The following is an 18070-nucleotide window of genomic DNA, read 5'->3' as shown; positions in this document are numbered from 1 at the left end:
TTAAACAATGACAACAGACAAGTAATGATGGGAACAATAATCATCCCAGACAACGAAGTCTAGGGAAACTATTGCTATTGTGCACAAAACCAAATGCTTATCTTTCAGGCATTCAAAGCAAAAGGGAAATATAATAGGATACATCACTCTCAATAGCTAATAAGGCAGAAAACCAAATTATCAGGAAAGAGATATTTCCCTAGCTCTGAAATCTGAGAAGAAGCATTGCACGGGTCTACACTGGGACTTCTTGGAATCACACAGATAGTATTGTAATAAGTTCTTTCAGGAGGACCAAAAAAAAAAAAAAAAAAAAAAAAGAAGAAGAAGATATAAAGAAACTTTGGATAAGTAATGAATTCATAGAAGTAAGATAGAAAAAAATCAGCAATGCAAGTGAAGATGCGACATATAAGACTAAAGGAGACAGGCAGAAATAAATCATCACAAAAGGTAAAGAAGCACAAAGAATATAAAAATAGTAGAATCATTTTCACAATTGACCTGGACATGACAAAATACGGATGTAAAAATGATATAAAATTCCATGGACCAGTATCTGTCACTGTAAATGTCTTCATTTTTCTTAGCAATGTATTCATTATTTTCATATAGGTCTCTCTGGCAGATCATTATGATTCAAAATTCTTATTTTAATGTAGTGGCTACTGAATTAAAATTTAAGCTACTTTATAAAAATTCATTATGTTATCTTTCAATATCTTGCCTTAAAAGCATCCTCCATTCCTAAATGTCATATTACTTTGTAGAGCTGATCTTTTGTTCGTGTGAGAAAGAATGTAAGTTTTGGTATTAGACAGATTTAGGACTGAATTTCACCCTTTAACTTATTGGCTGTTTGACCTTGAGCGTATTAGTCAGCCCTGGCCTTTTTTAATTTATCATATGAAGTATATAATTCCTATATCTCTAAGTTGTTGTTATTATTAAGTGAGATCATGTATATAATGTCCCCAGCAAGTTTCCAGGCAAGTATTAGATAAGTAGATAATGGGTCCATCTTCTGCCCTACTCTGACAGGGTTGGGACCCCATATCTTAAGCAGGTAAACGAAGCAGATACATGTCAGGTAGCAAAAAAAGAAACCTTCAAAGGAAAGAATTTCCTAAATATTTATATAATGAAAACAAGCTTAAGAAAATCACCCCATGTCCATAGTTGTTAAATCATTTCACATTCAACAGTTCATTCATTGAATATCTATTCAATATGAAAAGCATCATGCTGGGTGATATATGTACTAAAATAAACTGCTCATGCTTCCCTCAACAGTCTAATGGGGGACAGACATATATACCTAAATATTGACTGTTAGTCAAGTTCCAAGAAAAACAAATAAGACTGCTGCCTGTAGAACAAATGGGAAGTTTCACAGTAGTTCCAGAAAGGGTAAGAAAACCACCATGAAAGTTCCTCATCAGCTGTAAATTAGAATATTCTTCATATTATTAAATGTATGCAACACTGTAATGATTTTTGTCTCCCATGAAATAACATTTCCTCTCAAAAAGGTTTTAGTGGCCACATTTTATCCTAAGAAATTCATAAGTACCAAGATTCTTCAGTAAAAAATAAGCTATATTTTACCCCTGCAAGTTTAACTTCGGTTTTCCCAAATCAAATTGAAGGTCTGATCTCCCCTTTTCTAATAAATACAAATCAAATTTAGTCATTCTCTTATCCTTGCTCTACCACCTGAGACCCACCAATTTTCATGGCGTTTTTTTTTCTTTTTTTTCATTAAAATGAATCTCTGTAATATGGCAACCACACTAGTTTAGTTTTATAAAATTATCTTAAGCATTTTCATGACTTATTTCGTTACTTAGAAGATATTTCAATATTATGGTTTATTTCAAGCTGGCAAGATATTTTCTTATAATTGTTTAAGGAAGTTTTTTTAAGTTCAAAAAAAATGTTCCTTATAGTATTTGTAATAACTTCCTGACAGAGCATAGAACTTTACAGAACACCAAGAACAGATACAGAGGAGTAATTCCTCTAGTTCACTCCCATGGTTCCCAAGAGTTGTATAAGGTTGGAGTCCTATGGTTAGTTCAAAGATTGTTTAGGCTCTTAAAGAATTATTCTTGAAGTTTTAAGTATTCAAGTGGAAATAACAGTACATTCTAGGTTAGGCCACACAAACCTATTTCACTAAGGGAATGGCAAACTAATGGAAAATCAAAATGATATTTTTAGCCACTTGTATATTCAGCAAATATTTATTGAACATTGCTATATGCCAGGCCCTGTTTTACTTGCTGGGGAAATATCAATTGGTAAAACAGACAAGAGTCCTTATCCTCCAAAAGCCTACCTTCTGATGGGGAAGCAGTTATAAACCCAGGGCCAAGTTATCCATTATACATGGGGCCTAATGCCCAGGATCCTTCTGGAGGCCCACAAAAATGTTTTTAATTGTAATTTCTTTTAAAACCAGAAAAAATGTGAATATTACAATAATGCATCCACCCTGGATCATATTTTTCTTTATATCAATGCAGTCATAAAATACAATTATAAATATTTTTTTTAATGGAGGAAGAGGCCATTAAGGCAAAATTGCCTTGAGACCACAGAAGTCATACTGCAGATTGTAATAAATGCAATGAAGAAGTAAATTACATGGTATATTAGAAGGTGAGATGGGGCATCTGGGTGACTGTCAGTTGAGTGTCTTCAGCTCAGATCATGATCTCGCAGTTCCCGAATTCAAGCCCCGCATCGGGCTCTGTACTGACAGCTGATTTGGAATCTGTGTCTGCTTAGGATTCTGTGTCTCCCTCTCTCTGTCCCTACTGCACTCGCACTCTGTCTCTCACTCTCTCTGTGTCAAATATAAATAAACATTTTTTTTAAAAAGGTGAGAAGTTCTATGGAGGGAAAAAATGGATGGCGATAGAGTGTGGGATAAGGTTGTTTGTAATTTTAAATAGAGTGTTAGAGAAAGCATCACCGAGAAGCAACATTTGTGCACAAATTAGTAGTAGGTTAGGTAAAGAGTGGTGCAGAGATCTCTAGGTGAAAAACATTCTAGGTAAACAGATAAGCAGATGCAAAGCCCTGAGATGGGGGTGTGTCTGGCAAGTGAGGAAGCAACAAGGAGGCTACTATGGCTGCAGGAAAGTGATCTCTAGGAGAGGAGAGGAGTGGAAGATCAGGCCATTCAGGTTTCAGGGGTCAGACTGTATAGTGCTTTGCAGGCCACTTCAGGTTTACTCTGAGTGATATAGAGAGTAAGTGGAGGATTTGGGGCACTGCTGTTATGAGTTGAATGCTGATGTTCTAAAGTTATGCTGATGTTCTAGCTCCAGGTACCTGTGAATATGACCTTATTTGGAAATAGGGTCTTTGAAGATCTGATCAGATTAAGATGAGGTCATTAGGGTGGGCCCTAATTCAGTATGTCCAGCGTCCTTACAAGAAAAGGAAAAGACAGAGACCCAGGAAGAATGCCATGTGATGACAGAGGTTGAGTTTGGAGCAATGCAGCTGCAGACCGAAATGTGACAAGGATTGATGGCCACCATCAGAAGCTAGGAAGAGGCAAGGAAAGATTTGATTCAGACACTCAGAAGGAGCATAGCTCTGCTGACATCTTGAGCTCCAACTTCTGGCAGAACTGTAAAACAACAAATTTCTGTTGTTTAAGCCACCCATTTTGTGGTACTTTTTTATAGTGACTCTAGGAACCATATAAGCATTTAGTTCTAACAGCATCTCTCCGGCTGAATGCTGAGAACAAACTATAGCGAGGTCAAGGATAGGAATGAGAAGCCTATCTTAGGTCAAGTGTCCTGGGAAGCAGATTCTGAGACAGAGGATTGCAAATAAGAGATGTATCTAGGAGTGCTCTCAGGAAAAATACAGGGTGGGCATGAGGAGGTGGGGGGAGAAGGGGCGGGGGAGAGGGACTTAGGAGGAAAAAGTGGAATAGCAGTAGAGCCCTCAGGCACTCCAGTGGGGATTCACTGAACCTGGGATGGTCCTTCAGAATCATCATGAAATAGGAAATAGGCCTATTATAAATACCCCTGTGAAGGTATTGAATACAGGTTGACCTCTGGGGAGGCAACAAAATCTTGAGTAAGACATCTCCCTTCAGCAGAGAGAGGGAAATACTTGAGGGACTCATTTGTGAGCAGCCTACATTCCTCCAGCTGTGCAAATGAATACTTTGGTCCTAGGGAGAAGGACAATGTAAGGTGTTTCATAGCATCCCTGAAAGAGGTTATTACATTATAGAGGAGAGAGTCAAACAGCATGGGAAAACATGGGAAGTAGAGTATACACATGGAATTCTATGTGTGCAAATAGCATAGTTGTGTGTGCGTGTGTGTGTGTGTGTGTGTGTCCTAAGAAGGATCTTCCATTTGAACAGCACTCTACATTTATAATATATTTAATTTGGTAGTCACAATAAACTTGTAGTGTAGGTAGAACAGATATTTTAAAAATTGCTTTGATGTTTATTTTTGAGAAAGACAGAGCATGAGCAGGGGAGGGGCAGAGCAAGAGAGGGAGAAACAGAATCTGAAGCTGGCTCCAGGCTCTGAGCTGTCAGCACAGAACCTGACGTGGGGCTCGAACTCACAAACTGTGAGATCATGACCTGAGCCGACAGACACTTAACTGACTGAGCCACCCAAGAACCCTGGTAGGACAGATATTTTAATATACAAATTTTACTGATAGGGAAAATAAAGCCTAGAAATATTAAGTGACTTTCCCAGTACAGAGTGAGTCAGTGGTAAGAACAAAACTGAAAATACAGTCTTCTGAATTCACATCCTGAGCTCTTTGTACCATGTCATGTAGCCTAAATATCACTTCAATTATTTGGCAGTGATTGGGCTACACAATTCTCCATATTTTTTTATTTCAGAACCACCAAAAGAGTATATGGCAAGAGCTGCATAGTTGCTTATAAACTTACATAGGTTTCTTCCTGGACCCAAAGCTAGAGTATATTTGCCAACTTCCTTTACAGTTGGGTGTCACCATATGACTGAGTTCTTGTGAACAGAATCTGAGTGGATATGGTAAGGATCATGCAGGCCCATAAATAAAATGCTAAGAAACCTTCCCTCTTTTTGGTTACCTATAGCCTGTCCAGTACAACCTCAAAAGCTTTGTGTAAAAGGCTTATATATCACCCCCCCGCCGGCTCCACTTTCCATGTTAGAGTCCTGACCCAGGATTATCCCAACCATTATAGAATCAGAAACACAGTATGCATACCTTAGTGTAACATGTACAGTATAGATATGGAATGTTATTCCATAACCTTTCATATAACTAATATATCTCATTACAATTTTTTTTCAACGTTTTATTTTTATTTTTGAGAGACAGAGAGAGACAGAGTGAGAGCAGGGGAGGAGCGGACAAAGAGGGCGGCACAGAATCTGAAAGTAGGTTCCAGGCTCTGAGCTGTCAGCACAGAGCCCAATGCAGGGCTTGAACTCACAAACTGTGAGATCATGACTTGAGCTGAAGTTGGATACTTAACCGACTGAGCCACCCAGATGTCCACTAATATATCTCATTTAAATCTAATATTAAATAATTTAAGGTAAGAATATACCAAGCAATTAGCATGTATACATTCAATCTCTTCACCATTTGTGAGAGAAATTGGAGGAAAGTTATTATTCTATTTTTCTAATTGTTAAATCCCTGAGAGAGAGAGAGAGAGAGTGCTTGAAATAATATAAATAAATAAATAAATAAATAAATAAATAAATACTTCAGATTTATACCATTCCAACTTGAAAACACACCAGATGTGTTTCATCTGGAGGGAAAATTTGCTCATATAAAAAAAAAATCACAGGAAAGTAATCTGAATATTCAGGTTTAAGTCATGTGGTCATCTGTAACAAATCTTGGAGAGAACTATTTACAGTATCCAATTTGGCCTCGATCATGTGCCTTCCCTCTGTAGGCTGGGTATCAAAATGGACAGATCATTACCAATATATAAAGTGAAGAGGAAAAGGACACCCCAAGGAAGAGATATACTATTTCCAGAAGTGTGAGGAGAGAAATGACCAGACAAAACCCACTGATAACTACTTTTGGCTTCATCAAAAAGAAGAATGAAGTACAACACCACTAGGGCTATTTTCCAATTAAGTACAGAAATGCAGCTGGATATGAGGAAAGAAATAGAACCAGGGCCCAGAAAGCCATTCAAAATCTCTCTCTGCGGTTTATCTACATTCCTCTCTGTGAGTGTATTTTAGCTTCTCTCTGCAACTTAGCCTTCTCATCGCTTTTGCTGGGTGGAAAAGCAAGTTTAACTGATGATAGAATAGTCTATATCTCTCCTCAAGAGTGAACCACCTCTGATTCTTGAATTAATATGGCAGGAAAAAAGGGTCACACCACAGTTTGGTCATTTACATGGCCAATTCAGAGAAAGAAACAATGACTCTCTCAACCCCAATTCCAATTTCCCTAGGTACAAGACTTGATTAGCTTGGTGATCAAGCAACTTACGTCCACCCTTCCATGATCCAATGAACTGTAGCTGAGGAGGGAGCATCTCATTGTGAAAACTTGCTTTTAGGATCTCTACCAATACAGGCAGAGGGGTAGTAAGATAAACTTGTCTAAATGGTATATTCTACTGACTGTTTAGCCTTGAGAAAGTTATTATACTGTATACAGTATCGGAATCTTAGTATTATTATTAATAAAATGGGCCTAATATGTTGCTGGTTTCTTGGGAGGATTAGACCCATCCCATAGCAGGTGATGATCATTACTTAAAAGAAGTTACAGTCTAAAATTAATCAACTGAAAGAATTAGTCATATTTTATTTATTCTGAACAGAAAATGTTATCCCCTGGCTTGATCACTAATTAGATGATTTCCAAGCTCTAATACAGTTCTTTAATGCTGATGATTTTTTTAAGTCGATCGAAATCATTAGCCCAGCAACAACAAAAAAATCAAATGTACTTTAAAAGCAAGAGATTTGCTAATGTTGTAAGGCTATTCCAAAGCATGCTATAGTATAAAATGATTTTGAAAGAGTTCAATTTGTTTTGAGCAATGGCTGCTTACCCTAGTCAAGGTGACTAATTTGAATTTGATGGCTCTCATTTAGATGTACAACTTCTATTAATATATAATCTTAATAGAATGATAGATATATTAATATTAATTGGACATAGTTTAATAGATATACCTTATGTATTTGATAGTATATATGATGTAACACTCACCTTGAATTATTTCATTCACCAAACATTTACTGAATATCTACTATGGGCCAAGTACCCTGTTGCCAAGTAGACAACAGCCATTATTTTTCCTACCACGTCTCATTTTGCTTTTATAAGAAAAGAAGTGAGGTGTATGATTGAAGCAGATACCAGAAATGAGAAAATCATCTAACTGGGAGTCCTACAAAAATAATGTGACCAACATTCCCAGAAGAATAATGCAATATGTCTTCTATGAGTTCACCTTTCTGGAAAATCCAGTAGGCAATCTTAAGGGGAACCTAATTTCCTAGGTACCAACATAACACAGATTGCATGTTAGCACTATAACAACATGCACTTAGAAAAATCTTCCCTTGAGTACATCTTATCTGATAATTTATATATAGGTGCAGAAGAAAAAAGAAGTTCTGATTAAGACTAACCATTTTAAAAATCTGACTGCATTCTTCAGGAAATTATTGCACAAAGTCAGGTTTAGGTAGCACGATATAGCAGCATATATGGCCGTGGATAGCTGCTGAGCTTCCTCCACCCTCAGGGATATATTGAGACCCTTTGGGTAGTATAGTCTGAAAAATCCTAGAGAATGATTTTGATTAGCCAAGCTTGGGTCGGCTGCCTTTACTGAACCAATCAACCATGGCCAATCGACAGGACCATATAGTATGGACAAAGTCACCTCGCATGTAGGAACCATTCTTAGAAAAAGGGAGATAATTATGAGGTAGGTATCTACTCTTGGTGTCTACTATAGTCTTAAAAGAGAGGCTGGCGAGCAGAACCCAGCAGAGTGGCAATTTTTTACAAAGGAACAAAAAGTCTATTTCCTTCCTTTCGAGAACATGGCAGTCATTATTGATTATCTCTGGTTGACCATGATATTTTCATTTACAAAGTACAAGCATATTTGTCTTCTTAAGAAGGAGGCCTTAAGAAAACAGTGTTTGGTTTTTGAATATCTTCATATTTCTAGAATCTAGAATCTAGACACTATGATGTGCTTCTTTTAAGACAACTGTGTTTGTATATGTGCTGAGTACTTCTGTAAGAGCCAGTGTTCTATTACTAACATTTACAGTATATGGCTGAAAATATTTGGTGTTGAACCTAATTTGCAGCCATGAAAGGTAATTTAATTGTTGGATCTAAGGGAAGGCAATGGGGAAAGTTACAAGAAGGAGAAGGAGAAGAAGAAGAAGAAGGAGAAGGAGAGGAGGAGGAGGAGGGGAAGGAGAAGGAGGAGGAGGAGGGGAAGGGGTAAGAAGAAGGAGAAGGTGAAGAAGGTGAAGAAGGAGAAGGAGAAGAAGCAGGAGGAGGAGGAGGAGGGGAAGAAGAAATAGAAGGAGGAGGAGGAGGAGAGGAGAAGGAGAAGGAGAAGAAGGAAAGAAACAGAAGAAGCATCATGTTGTTTCTTTCACAGTCCTCCAAAACTGACATGCACGTAGGCAAACATTAGCGAAACTATGTCACAGAGTTCTAAGGAGACTCTTTCATTGGGAAGCAAAAAAAAAGGATTTGGAAAAGTTTAGGATTAGTTAGGAGAAGCTGTTTTAAAAAAATATCTAGAGGTACCTGGGTGGCTCAGTCAGTTAAGTATCAGACTCTTGGTTTCAGTTCAGGTCATGGTCTCATGGTTTGTGAATACCAGCCCCCATCTGGCTCTGTGATGACAATGCAGAGCCTGTTTGGGATTCTCTCTCTCTCTCTCTCTCTCTCTCTCTCTGCCTCTCTTTCTGCCCCTCCCTCCTCTCTTTCAAAATAAATAAATGAACTTAAAAGAGTTTAAAAATATCTAGATCTAGATTTACCTTATCTATATGTATAGATAAGCTTCCAGGTCTTGAAGAATGTAGAATACACAGATCCTCTTATGGGTTGAAAAAGAATAAGGGTAAATTGCTTGAGGCAGGAGAGAAAAGAAGATACCAAATTAGCAGGTCGATATAATCTGGGTAAGATTTTACAGTCTTTTAAATGGCCCTTTGATGTATATTCCAGGGAACAGAGAGCATCACCAGGCACTTCTTAGACTTAAGCTATCCCTTAGGGCAATCAAATAGGTTGATAGTCCATATATTCTAAATTTAAGTAAATATTCTAGTGAACCCAAGGCCTCCTAGAATTCTCATCATGCCATGGCATACTAGGAATCTGAGTACTATGATTTGCTACCTGCTTTGCAGATGTAATTTAATCCTGATTACCTGGATTTGTCAGTGTGTCTGGGCCCAGTAGCATTTACAATATTAACTGTCCACTGATATTTGATCAGCTATTAGAGAGTATTTTTCTTGATGGCAGAAGCTCAGTAATTTCAAATTTTGTGAACGTTTATATCAAGTTGAACCAAAAGGTCACTTCATGTGAAGGGGACATTGTCTAGTGTCTGCATTAGCCATTCAGTCAGTTACTGAAAACCTAATGTATGCAAAGCTCTGTTCAGGGTGGTGCACACAGATAAGTTATAGTCTTAGGAAAAAATAAATATGAAAAAATCTGATTTTGAGTTGGGCACATGATTGCCTGAAGTAGTCAATGTTTTCCATTAGCCTTGTAGCTAGCTAAGTGTTACCATCTCAGCATTTCTGAGGATGAAATGAAAGAATGGTGTGTACAGCTCTAGGAAAACGTCACGGGTTTGAGTATACCTTTATCTTCCTCCTTTTCTTCTTTGCTTTTGCAATGGAGGCATGATTGCTAGAACTGAAACTGGGAATAAAGGTCATAGGTGGCCACACAAGAAGATAAAGAAGGCATCTACACCCAGGATGTTTTGGGGGGCCATAATAACTCTGGATCACCAACTGATAGACTTTTCACTTGAAAAAGTAATAACCTTCTATCTTGTTTAGGTTGCTGTTATTTTGTGTTTCTGTTGCTTGCAGCAAAAATGAATCCTAACTAAAATAGAATGTATGGGTCATTAAAAAAAATTTTTTTTTTTTTTGCTTTAACCAACATTTTTCCCACTAACTAAATACCAATCCAATCAGATAAGAGGGCTTTTACTGAGCATGAAAAAACAAGATCTCTCTGAATACATACATACCTCACATACTCACTCCCCTTACATAACAATTATGACTGAGATGTATATCATTGTAAAAAATCCTTGTCCATACCTCTGTTTATTTCTGTAGAAGTTGTATCTGTAAATAGAAACATTGGATTAATGACATCCATATTTTATAAGTCAGTTGACATACATTTTCAACTTTCTTTCCAGAAAAATGTGTCAGTGTATGTTGTTAGCATAGGGGCATGCCTGTCTCAACACACTTTTTTTTAGAGTTTAGAGTAGGCCCCTGTTACTTTTCACCTAATTTCCTGGGCAAACCATGAAACCTGGTAGATCTTGTAATTGCGTAAATTTTTATGTATGGGATTGTTTGTATAGGCAAAGCATCCTTCTCTACATTTATTGGTTATTTATTTGTGTTTACCTATTCTGTGAACAGATTATCTATGTTCTTTTCTTCATGTTCACCCTGTTGGGGACCTTAGTGTATTTATTAATTTGAAAGAATCCTTTGGTCAGCGAGTTTTACTAGTTATTAAAACATGTTCATATTGGTTATCCTATTTCATTGGATATTCAGCTTTTTAAATTTAGGAGAGTTCTTTTACACATGGTAAATATTGACTTTTTTCAACTTTAATAGAGCTAAAGTCAACTGTGCCATCATATTCAAAACCCACTCTAGCACACAGCACTACCATGTATAATAGTTATCTTTGCTCAGTCATCATCTTGGATACTATCTTGTCCCTGAGAAAATGTTAAATATAGTTGTGTAGCAAATAAGGCACAGAATTTACTAGATTTTATTTTTCTAGAAGGTTCACCATAGAAAGATATTGGCAAGAGTCATGGATTTCTTGGCAATGGAGTAGGATGCTTTGTGTCTTAAATATAGAAGACTATGCTTATCAGATTGAAGAGGATTTGGAAGCATGAAGTTTGAGCCTAACATACAGGTAGCTGCTATAAAAGCTGCTACATTGACATTTGATTAAATTGTATAAATAATTAACCTATTCTCTTCCTTTCCATGCTTTTCTTTAACTTATTTTTTACTCACTTCCCCCCCCCCCCCTTTTTTGGTTCTTTCTTCCTCGTTTTTTTTTTTTTTGTCTATAACTTTATTTGTGATCAATTCTTTGGTGAATACTTTCAATTACTTATTTGACTTAATATGCTTACTTTTCAGTTACTATGTTTCATATTTAATAACTTAATATATATAGTTTTCAGTTAATATATTTTATTTCTTGAAATACTAATTTCCATTTGAAATTTAATTTCTCTCTCATATACCTCCGAAACTGTCAAGATGTGATAAGATTGATTCTAAAAATTGGTCTATAGGTACCGTTTACTTATATTTCTGCTGCTACCATTAATAACATTTAATACCTATACCATACCTTTCATTCCCATTTTATTATTTTATTGCTTTTCCACATATATCCATTTAGGAGATGAATTGGGTACTTTCCATTTTGCCTCCTTTACAAATAAGAGCCTCTTGTCACAACTGGCTAGAGCCTACTATTTCCAAAATTATTTAAGTAACAAGTGACTTCAGATGTCAGTTTATATTTTCTTTATGTAATCGGGGGAGTTCATGGATGCCTTATTTTAGGCAAATTCAAGTAGCCTAATTTAAGTGTGTGAACATCTCAGTCAGAATCCAGCAATATCATGAAAGCCCTCTCCCATTTTTTTTAAAGGAATTACAATGCAAAGTACTGTGGATACATAGTAATCTAAGGTTATACAGATGATTAAAATTTGGAATTTGCATTTAAGGAAGATCCAATAATCTGAGGAGGCATACAGACAAGCTACGCGTTATTTAAAAGAATAAGAAGAAAAAAAAAACAACAGAATGAAATGGGTGTTATCCTAGATATACCACCAAAGTGCTATGGGAATATAAGAAAAGGGGTGATTATTTTGATTGGGGTTGGTAAGAAAAGGTTTTTTGGAGCATTTGGCACTGGAATTGAGCTTTGAAGAACCCATGAGATTTTGATAGTCACTTGTATTGGGTATGGTCTGTTAATGCTAATGAGGTTTTGGGTTCTTCAGATGTACTGTGGTTGATTATACCTCCAAAGAGCTCTGGACGGGCATTAGACCCTTCTGAATATATACATTCAAATACAATTTGGATATAATGTGCTTGTTGAATGCATATAATAAATCTTACTTTCTCTCATAATTGTAACTCGAATTTACTGGTACAGAAAATAACACCTTAGTCTTTTTAGATCATGAAATTTTAGAGGAGGAAAAGACCTTATAAATTACCCGCTTAACCTTCTATCTTATTTATAAAGAAAGCACAAAGGGCTCAGTAATTGACCAAGGTCACTCAGTTAACTTGAGAAGGCTTTCCCCACCATCAGAAGGCATTGCTTTGCAATCGGCACCTTTCTATATCCGTTATGGCAATTTTTACTGACATTGTGAAATAAAATCATGAAATCCCCACGTCCGATTATCAGAGGATACTTTAAAGTCTGCAATGAACTTGCACGTTGAGGTAAGTTTGAAGAAACATAAAATGGACCAAAGGCAGAAAACGCACCGAGACTAGGTACCTGCATAATGAAAATATGAAATAATCTGCACCTAGAAAAGGAGAAGCTGGCAGGACTTTCATTCTGACGTTTACTCACCTGGGGTGGAGTGGAGGAAAAGAAGAGGGGCGAGAGTGCGAGAGGGGAGGGACAGAGACAGAAAGAGAGGTAGAGAGAGAGGGGCTGAGGTAGAAGCGTGCCTCAAAGCCGGGAGGAGATGTACCCTTTGTTTGACAAACCCTGAAAGGGAAGCCTCTTGTAGCAGCCCTCTCATTCCCACCTCCAAGCGTTTGCCGAGCTGCTAGGTGGAGTCCGCGCGGCGGAGCCCGAGTGCACTCCAGATCCGGGTTTTACCTGCCACCCCCTTCCCCCCGCGCGAGCCCCCTCCCCAGCTCTCGGCGCTCTTGGCGCTCGCCAGCCCGCGGCTCATTCTGGCCTCGGCTCGGGCCCCGGCTGCGTCCGCCGCGCGCAGGCTGCACGGCCCCGGCGCGCCCGCGCTCCGACCCGCTCTCGGCGCGTCGCCGGGTCTCCTGCTCGCCCGGCACCGCTCGCCCCAGTTCCCGGGAGCGGGGATGCAGATGCTGCCGCTGGTCCGGGTGGGCGCCGCCGCTGCCGCTGCTGGTTTTCCCCGGACTGCTCGTTGCCTCCGCTCCGACAGCTGCCGCTGCCGCCGCCTGTGACTCGCCCCCTCCCCTTTCTTTCTTCTCTCTTTTTTTTTTTTTTTTTGCCTCCGTCCTCTTTCTCCGGGTGTGCGCGCGCGCGGATTGCACGGTTTGCTTTGGCAGGAGCTCGCTCGTGTGTGCGCGTGTGTGAGTGTGCGTGTGTGGAGAGCGCCAGAGCCTTGCTCGCTCTCGGAGAGTCGAAGAAGAGAAAGAACCGAAGAGGCGGCGGCGGCGGCGGCGGCGCGGAGCTCGGGGCCGCGCGATGAAGCTCCCACATGCCCGCAGCTGCCCGGCCCGGCCGGCGAGCTAATCTGCCACCCCCCGGGCTCCGGGCTCCGCGACCCCCGGGACGCAGCCCTCGGCAGCCGGGCGCCCGCTCCGCCCGCGCGCCCCCACCGTGCACTCGGGAAGGAGTTTGCGTGGCCCTCGCTCCGGCTCTCGGCGCAGGTTGCGGGCGCCAGAGGAGACCCTCCGCGGGGAGAAAACCTCGGGAGAAGGAGGAGGGTTTGGCGGAGAAGAAGCCACCCCTGGCTGTCGCGGCTCCCCCTACCTATTCCACTGCTCCCTTTCCCAAGCGGAAAGGGGAGGACGAGGAAGAAGAAGAAAAAGAAAGAGAAGGGGGTGGGGTGGGAGAACTGGATATAAAGATCGGCTGGGGGGATGGTGGAAGATTTTTGGTCTCTCCAGCAGCGTCTTTTCTTGAGCGGCGGCGGCAGCAGCAGCGGCAGCGGCGGCAGCAGCAGCGGGAGGAGAAGCAGCCCCAGCTATGACTGCCGCATGTTAATAGCTGCCGCTTGGGTCTCTCGGCCGCTGCTGGAGACGGAGCCCGACTCCGAAGTTGTGCAACTGTGGACTGGGAGAGACATTTGAACCTTGCTCTCTCTTTGCTCCGTTTTTACCCCCTCGGTGTGTTTGAAGCGAGACAACGTACAGGAAGACAAATCTTTGGTTCTTTTTCCCCTCTTCCCCTTTCTCCGTGGCTGTGTAGCAGAAGAAAGGGGGAAGGAGAGACTTTTTTGTTGTTTCTTTGGCTGGGGTCTCCACCCTCCTGCTGCTTTCTCTGCGCTGTGGTTATCATTCCTTGCGGCGTGTGGTGGGGGTGTCTTCTCCGGGGCCGGCCGGTCTTTTGCCCCGGGCTCCATGGCTGGATTGTGGAAACTGCACTCGGCTGCAGGTTGTTGAGCAACTGATGGGACGATCTCAGGGACCGGCGGTTACGAAAGGTAATTTATTCTTCTCACTCTTCCTAATAGTGGTGGCCCTGGCCCGGCGCAGGCGGCGGCGTCCGCGGGGCGGGCAACCGAGGGGGTGCGGGATTCACGCACACTCACCCACCCACTCACACAGTCGCCCTCACACACTCGCCCGCACGCACACTCATCCGATCGTGATGCGGGGCGGGAAAGGGAGCCTCCTGGCTGGTGGGCGCTGGGGTTTGGCACGGGTTCGAGTTCTTCCAGCAACTGGGCGATTTGGCGGAGGAGAGGGATGAAGGGGAGAGCAGACCCGGCGCATTCGCAGTCCGACACGCTGCGAGTAGGAACTGGAATTTCCACCCCGGGAATTCTCCCTCCACTCTCACCCCAGTGTCATCCCTTGGTGGGGGCTGAAAGCAGACCAGGGGGCGCCTTCTCTCCGCTGACCCAGAGCTGGTGCCGCTGGAGGCGGGAGCGGGCTGGAGAGCAGACAGGGACCGGGTGAGAGCTGCGCTCTGGGGTGATGGGGACTGAGGGGCGGCGAGCTCACCGCGATCCTTCCTAGACGCCCGTCTGGAGCATCCATGGTGGCCGCGGTTGCCCAGGTCGCGCCCCTGAGTGGCAGAGCTGCGCTGCCTTTCCGTACCCCGCCCGTGGTGTCCCCTTCACGGCAGTTTGGTTTAGAGCTGCTTGCCCAGGCTTTGTTAGGAGGTTTTGGTTGGAAAACGCTGCTACTTTCGTGGGTGGCCCGGGGCGGCGCGGTGTTGGGAGTGGGCACGGGGCGGGGGACGGCGTTGCACGAATCGGGGCACCGGGGATGCCAGGGCGGGGTGGAAAGAGCACTGGTATCCGCGGTCGGCTGGGTTACAGGTAGGAGGGCGGGCGACCCGGAGCCTCCAGCGGGAGAAGGGGACGCTCCGGCTCTGGGGAACGTAGGTGCCTCCGCGCCCCCGCCACTGGTCCCCCGCCGGAGCTCAAGGGCTGAGCGTGCCAGGCCCCCACTTATAGGTGGGTGTGTGTTCCAGGGGTGGGGGCGACCTCTGCTACCAGGGTCAGTTGGCGGTGGGGTCGGCGTGTGCGTGACAGTGTGCGCGCGTTCCTGCGCGCTCTGGGGATGGCCGGAGGTATTTGTGGGGATGGCAGAGCCGATGCTAGTTGAGCTGATCTTGCTTATCGAAATCGCCTGGGATCCGCTTAACTCGAAAATCTGGTTTGAGGAGGCCGCGAGGCCCCACAGGGGTTGCAAGGAAGCCACACGGTGTCCCCTCTGCCCCCGTGAGGAGCACCTCCGCGAGGTGCGTGGCGCGCGTGAGTCTCTGGTGCAGCGCTCTACGCACCCCAGATTGGCCCTGATGAGGACCAAGGGATAGAATAGTCATCTCCGGGGCACATTCACATAGCCGAGTCAAGCCAGCACAACCCTAGTTCCTGTAATTCTCTGGTCACTTCCCTCAGTCTGATAGAAACCCGCGCTGCTTTATTTACGGCCAGAGATATCCCAGAAATTGGGCGAACTGGAGGTGTGTGAGCCACCTCTGGGTGTCTCCTCCCTGTGCCTGTGTGTGACCCTGCCTGCGGTAGTTGGGGCACATTGTAAACAACCGTGTAAGCACCCCTGCCACAGTCTCCTTTACAGCCGAACCTGCTGGTGTCTGTTGTGTTTACTTTCCTGGGTGGATTACTCATTAGGAAGTATAAGCCTTCTTGCACCTCTGATTTTACATCCTTCCAGCCAGCTGCTGGGGAAATGAGGAGACGCATAGACTCTGGCAGGAAGGAAAAACTGCCTTCTGGGTTTTGCTCTGAAGTAAATAGGCGGTCTGCTAATTTAGTGTCATATGGGCTATCAACACTAGTTAAAGAATGACGTTGTAGAATCTACAAAGGCACACTTTAGTAATTTTTCACTTGCAGAATGCTCTTCATTTCCCTGTGAGATTAAACAGAATTTAGATAGATTTCCCTGGTTTGTTTTTCAGTCTGTAATGGTACCAAATGACCCGGAGTTCTGGCGCCCAAGTTGTCTGTTCGTGGATTACAGACAGAATTGTCAGTTCTTTTATAGCATCACCAAGGTTTCCAGATAATTTGTGTAGGAGCTAAAAGGATATTTGTGTTGAAATATCTCTCAGCTTTGTTTCCCTCTTTTTTTTTTTTTGTCACCAAAGCAAGGGTTAAAAATGTACAAAGATGAATGGTTTTTAAAAAGTTAAAAAGCTAAACTGCTTTTCAGTTTCAGTAATGAAAAGCTACTAAATTCCTTAGTTGTAGATCAGCTCCGACTGCTTTGGTGTTTGGTACAAATGACTGTGTTCTATTTTGTTTTTAAAAGTATAGCACTGTAAGTGTAAAAAGGTACTTATTTTCCAGGTACTCTAATTCTTTCTTTCTCCTTTCTTCCTTCCTTCCTTCCTTCCTTCCTTCCTTCCTTCCTTCCTTTCTTTCTCTTTCTCTTTCTTTCTCCCTTTCTTTCTTTCTTTCTTTCTTTCTTTCTTTCGTTTGATCTTGACTTCTTGAAAAAGCTTAGGCTTTTGCACACAAAAAAAAAAAAAAAGGAATAAAGAATCACTGATGCCTGATTCTGATTAAGTTCTGTTTTTATGCACGATTGCTAGTGGCCGTCATATTCATAGAAAACTTAGAGAATTGTGATTTAATTTATGAGGCTCTAGCTTCATACATTTGTTTGATTTCTAGGGGATATGTGTTAAAGTCTTTACACTTGTAAATATTTCTGAAGATTAAGGGACACTTGTCCTGTCATTTCAGAAGATCTAATCGTAATGATTCCCAGCCCTTACACTAGAAGATTTGATCAGATCTGTTCTTTGTTTCCTAGCAGCCTGCTTTTGCTAGCAGTCATACATTCCACAGGTCCTGATGTCATTAGAACCTAGTCTGTCAGTGTATTGTGCTGTCTTTAGCTGAAGGTGAATGTGTCAAAGTGGTGGAAGGCCATTCCATAGCACTTTCATATCACTAAATATTCAATAACCTGCTCCATTGGTGTATATGGTGGCCTAGACTATTTCTATACACTTGGGTGGGAGGAAAGATCAGTATAAAGGTTTATGTGAACTATTTAAATATTTTAGTTTGACCTGTTAGGCTGTATCAGGCATCCCTGGCCTGAAGAGTGATAAACCAGCATGTGATTTGCCTGATGGGTAAATGCTTTTGATGTCTCATTTTAAGTGGCTTGGTGTGATTATCCTTCAGAGTGAGAGCTCTCCTCAGAAACATGAATGGAAGGTTTTCTTAATGATCTTCTTACAGTTTGGAGATTTAAATATTCCTTTCCACAGGGAATAATAGCAAGTGTGAGACGTACTGGCTCCAGCTACTGTGGCTGGCATTGTT

The 18070-nt window shown here is 42.0% G+C and overlaps 1 long non-coding RNA gene across 1 annotated transcript; it reads right to left on the bottom strand.

Annotated features, from left to right (window-relative positions):
* Window positions 1-9095: 9095 nt before the first annotated feature.
* On the bottom strand, window positions 9096-12973 carry LOC122217137. The gene is made up of 3 exons (XR_006201306.1): window positions 12952-12973; window positions 10386-10412; window positions 9096-9162 (listed from the first exon to the last, which is right to left on the bottom strand). It is a non-coding gene; the product is annotated as an uncharacterized LOC122217137 (long non-coding RNA).
* Between the last annotated feature and the right edge of the window lie 5097 nt (window positions 12974-18070).

The sequence above is a fragment of the Panthera leo genome, chromosome B1 (assembly GCF_018350215.1).
Source record: "Panthera leo isolate Ple1 chromosome B1, P.leo_Ple1_pat1.1, whole genome shotgun sequence".
Classification (NCBI taxonomy): Eukaryota; Metazoa; Chordata; class Mammalia; order Carnivora; family Felidae; genus Panthera; species Panthera leo.
Note: the sequence above shows the minus strand (reverse complement) of the source record. Positions and strands in the feature narration are given on the sequence as shown.